Source organism: Coffea arabica, chromosome 2c, assembly GCF_036785885.1.
Source record: "Coffea arabica cultivar ET-39 chromosome 2c, Coffea Arabica ET-39 HiFi, whole genome shotgun sequence".
Classification (NCBI taxonomy): domain Eukaryota; kingdom Viridiplantae; phylum Streptophyta; class Magnoliopsida; order Gentianales; family Rubiaceae; genus Coffea; species Coffea arabica.
This window is the reverse complement of record NC_092312.1, coordinates 66,687,441-66,692,914: the sequence shown is the minus strand read 5'-3', so window position 1 is coordinate 66,692,914 and position 5,474 is coordinate 66,687,441. Positions and strand designations below refer to the sequence as shown.

Genomic DNA, 5,474 nt, shown 5'->3' with positions numbered 1-5,474 from the left:
AATAAAATTACAAAATCGCAAAGATATTACTGTACTTTTATGTAACTTTTCATACTTAATATCTAAATTTGAATAACTGGGCATTTTTTATCGAGCCTAACAATTGTCGCGCGGTGTTTTTCCTCCTAGTACATACCGAAAGCTGAAAAACAGGGAAATGAAGTATATAAAAAAAAATAAAAAAAAAATAGAAACAGTCTACAAGCAGCATATGCATCATTAGCAGAAGTCAGCAAGAAAAAACAGCAGTACAAATTTATGCTAGGTAAAAAGAAAATTCGCACCATTGAATCACACAAGAACAGATTAAGCATTCTAATAGTTGAAGTCCCAACGAACATTTTTTTCAAATCTAACTCCTGAATTCAAGAGAATTACAAGAACGCAAGACAACTCTTATTAGAGCATATAAAGAAAACCAGCAGCAGCTCGAAAAGCAACAGCTAGCCACTCTTACATATTTAACCCACTGGACCTTCCCTAGCTTCATCTAAAACACGATCCAGCCTCATACAAACATCACCAACTCAGGCCTACTGTAAACATTGTTTTCTTCATCATCCAGCATCGGATAAGCAGCCACAAGGGCATCCTGAGCACCAATATATAGTGAATTGTAGATTTTCCAGTACACCTCTCTCACTTTCCTTGCTGGATGAAATAGCCCCTGAAGACAGTAATTAAGGACGATTGCTGCTCCAAGAGCCACCCTCATTCCTTCAATGGCTTCCGTAACCGCATTAATAACATGTGGTGATGTCTCAAAAATATTTGGCCAGACATAATTCATTAAATGAATCAAAGCATCCTCACACCCAAGTCCAGCAACTCCTAAAGCCATGTGCTTCACTGCTGAAGCAGCAGTTTGCCGGTGGACCAAGTCTCTATCCATGAGAGCATCCTCCAGCAATGGAGTAACTGCATAGATATAGTCTTTACCCATTTCACCAATATACTCAAAGAGGAAAGACAAGGACTTCAGAACACCATTCTGAACATTAAGCTCAGGTACACGATATTCATTCATCAGCGCTGGTAAAACTGTAAAGGGAGAACAAGTTTCAGCAACTATAGCAATTGCGACAGTTGTGCAGACACGGTTCTGACGTTCCTGAACTTTGAGATTATTCAACAGTGTTGCAAGGACGTCTTGTGGACCAATAGCTTTTGCAATATACCCAAAAGTGTTGACTGTTGCTCGACGAATACCCTTTTTGTGGGCTTTCAGCATCTCAAGAAGCTCAAAACAAATCCTCATCCATTCTCTGGCGGGAACAAATTCTGCTCCACGGTCAGCAATTCGACCAACAAGATCAATGCAGTTCTCCTGGACTTTCTCATGACGATTTTTCAAAATTGGAGTCAAGCGAGGAAGTAAATCCTTTATTGGAGGAGTCATTTTAGTCATACCAATGACATTAACAATAGCTTTCAGAGCACCCAATATTGATCCCAGAACTTCTGGGTACTCTTCCCCCAAATACTCGTACAAAACGACACCAAGATGGCCCATGAGTTGTTCTTCTCCACACTGCTTCATCACCACAGCAATCCTTGATATAAGATCTGCAGCTTGTTGTCTGACCTTTGCACTCTTATTATTTAAACGCCATTTAATAGTCCCACATATTTGCGGAAGGTAAGGCTTCACTCTCTGCCCAAGAGCATTAACAACAGCTCCAAAACCATTCAACATCACATTTGCATCATCACTGGTTTGCTCTTGGAACGCGTAGAGAATCCCATCAATCAACAGCTCTTCTAAGCGAGCATCAATATCAGACGCGCCCAGATTTGCAACCACCTTTTCAATTGTCTCCATGACCATCCTCCTATAAGGCTCACTCTCATCCTTGAGATCTTCAACAATCCTACCCACTATATCAGCAACCCCAACTTTGTTTGCTATCTCAACAGTAGTATCAACAAGTTGCCTGTAATTTCTGCGGTCCAAAGCCATTCTTCTCACCCAGAAGTTGCGGAAGAACTCAGGGAGAATGTCATTCCTGATGTAGTCTGGCTCAACACCTTCAGTGCTCACACACTGCTTCACAACTTTTAAAACAATTTTCTTCATTTCTTCATCAGGCGACTGAAACTCACGGATCAGTATATGCATCACTTCCTTGGTATAGTAACTAGCATATATAGCATCCATGAGAGGGATGATGAAACCGATGGCTTTCAAAAAGGCTGCCAAAACCTTCCCTCGGTGAGATCTAATACCCTTCCAGAGAGGCTTCAACACTGAATCGAAGCTCTCAATACCATATGGGGCAGCTGCCTCAGCAAGAGCAGCAAGGGAAAGAGCTGTGATAGTTCTAACCTTCTGATTCTCATCATTAAGACCATGTTCTATGATTTCTACAAGAGACCTCAAGTGTGGAAGAACAGCACAACCAATCAAAATAGCAATCTGCTGAACTATTTTGATACCTGTGTGACGGGCTTGCCAAGACTTCTTACTCTGACACACTGCCTTCAGAAAAGGTAACAAAGCAGGAATTCCAAGTGCAGAGGCAACAACACTGAATGCTCTTGCAGTAGTGTTTCTTACATACTCATCGATATTGTCAATATCAGGGCGCATTGCAGCAATCATAGTTGCCAACCCAGCAGCCTTGCTGAGATTGGAGATAATTTCCCTACCTTCTACACGGGCATAATAATCCTCATCAATCAGCAACGGCTCGATCACCACAAGAATTTTGTGCACATATGGACGCACCAACTCATCCAATTTGTAAAGCACCCTATCAATGACCTTCACCAGTAAATGTCTTTCTTGGTCCTCCAATGTTGGTTGCATGAGCAACGGAAGAATCCGATTGAACAGTGGCCCAGCACCAAACTCTCTGGCCTTATCAGTTAACTGCCGCAGAGCTGTTTTCCTCTGAGGTGGCGTGCCATTCTTAACCTTGAGCAGCAGTTTCATTATCTTTCGTTCTTTCTGCTCTTCCATAGACAATTCCTCATCGTTTTCTTCATTCAACAGTGCACCAAAATATTGATAGTCTTCAGGCTTCATGAAAGGCAGTCCACCAGGCATCTCTTTCGGCACATCAAACTGCTGACCTCGATTTTCTTCAGGGATATTATACAGAGGTGTGCCAATCGGCGTTGGGGTGGCAAGAAGCTTCCTAGCAGGAGTTCTAATTGGGACATAGGAAGCTGGGGGCTCCAAAATTTTGTAGCCCTCCTGGGGAAACATAGCATCCAACTCTTCATCGGTCAATGGACGATTCCTGTCCTCAATATCCTTCTCCCACCTCAGCAAATTATACTGCTCTGGCGTAATTGCACCCCGCAGATTAATAGCACTTGGAGTTGGCGTAGTAAGATCAGCTCCTCCAAAGGGGGTCACACCAGGGGTTGCTGCCGCAGCAGGGGTAGCATTGGACATCGGTGTTGCGCTACCCATAGTAGCAGGAGTCTCATCCCACCTTGATCTCTGCCTTTTAGGTGTAGGGGTCGCTAGCCCAGCCAGCTTTGGAGTTGCATCCCAAGTCATCCCAGCAGGGGTAGCACCAGGAGTAACTCCCCCAGCAGGGGTGACATCCGAATCAGCCAATCTCCCAGGGGTTGGAGTCTCATCCCACCTATTCTTCCTCACAGAAGGAGTCGCATCCCCAATCCTCCCGGGTGTTGGAGTCGCATCCCACCTACCACTCCCAATTCCAGGAGTTGAATCCGGCAAATCCCAATCAGAACCTCCCTTAGCTTTCTTTGCACTAGTGTCATCCTGCGACTGATCCCACCGATTTCTCTTCTTGGGTTTCTCCGCTTCCTTCTCTTTGCTTACTGGCTTAACTGCTTCTTCCTCCTTCTTCTTCGCTATTGCTTTCAGCACATCATCCTTCTGCCTCTTCAAAGCCTCCTCCTTCATGACATCAGCATACGACCTCATGTCCGGCCCTGGGGTTTTATCCAGGAAAGGGTCAACCCTCTCCGGAGATATCACCCGGTTCAACCTCCTCTTCCTATACTCATCCTCCCGGTCAATAATTCTGCTCGGCTGCTTAAACCCGAGGTCATCCTCATTCCCGGGCCTCGGAGCATCCTTGAAAAACTCTTTTGGAGCAGTATAAGAATTCAGCTTCCGAGCTATCTCGTTATCAGGACCGTCCGCTGTGTCGTCATCGTCATTCACCGGAATTGACCTCTCATAGCCCTCGAAACGGTCAGCGCTGTACAAGTCGGTATCAAACGTAACTGACGTGAGGGAAGCCAGGTCTTGCTCCATCTTCTTCCTCTCCTCTTGGGTTCTCTTAATCTCACTACCTTCTGAGTCCATCTCTTCAAGTTATACAGAAATTGGAGCTTCAACAATAAACCCTAACCCTAACCCTGATCGAAACCCTAACCTAATTCTCACAATACGTCTCTCTAAACAAACAAATCTGGAAGTAATGGCGAAAATTAACCCACGATACGCAACCGAGAATAAAGAAATACAAAAGATTCAGCAAATTTAACAACGCAAATGATGGTTAAATAAACATCAACTGAAAATGGAAGAATGGACGAAAGGGCAGAGCTGTATGGAATTTTGCATCCACCAGAATAATAGAACCAGCTACAAGATAATCAAAAGGATTATAAACAAAACTAGAAATAAAAAGAAATAAAAAAAAGGAGAAACTGACCTTGAAAATGGATAATGGGTGCAGAGGTAGAGTGCGGAACTACGTGACTGATAAGAGGGTTGAAGCTAGTTTCGGGATTTTTCTGGCTCCTTCATCTAATCTAAACTACATAAAGCGCGGAAGCTTCATCTACAGTTGATTGTTTCGCTGTGATTTTGCGGCTCATTTCTTCCTTTTTGGTCTTTTGGAAGGCTCCATGCAGCGGCTATGGTTCCTGGTGCGCTTTTCCTCATTTCTGCTTTTGTTCTCTTCTTCTTCCGATTGTGCCCTGTCCTGGTTTCTTTGTAATTTTGCAGTCAATTTTGTCCTTTTGTTTCTTGTATCTTTGACTGCTGCTGTTGCTATCTTCAGTCACTTTCTTTGTCTGCCTTTTTCTGTTTATAATTTTCCATACCCTTTTATATTTATTAGCTCTCTCCGAAATGTGTATATTAACCAAAATATTGATTTTCTAAAATTTTCTAAAAAATATACAAATAAGTGAAAATTCTGTGTGTATCTAATATATACAAATCAATGAAAGTTCTATGTGTATCTAATCAATATAAATCAATTGTACTACTTTGTATTAACATGCAAATGAATGAAAATCCTATGTGCATGTAATATTATAAATGAACAAAAATTCTATGCATATCTAATAAATCTAAAACAACTATACCGCTTTGTATTAACGTATAATAAATGTTATCTTATCTTCCTTAAACCACATAAAGCTGTAAAGCTCCATCTACAGTTAATTGTCCCGGTTTCAATGCAATTGTGTGGCTGATTTTGGACTTGCTGGCTCCATCTACAGTTAATTGTCCTGGTTTCAATGCAATTGTG

At 42.5% G+C, this 5,474-nt stretch overlaps 1 pseudogene; it reads right to left on the bottom strand.

The window, feature by feature from the left end:
* Nucleotides 1-291: 291 nt before the first annotated feature.
* LOC113727500 (uncharacterized) lies at nucleotides 292-4,916 on the bottom strand (annotated as a pseudogene).
* Between the last annotated feature and the right edge of the window lie 558 nt (nucleotides 4,917-5,474).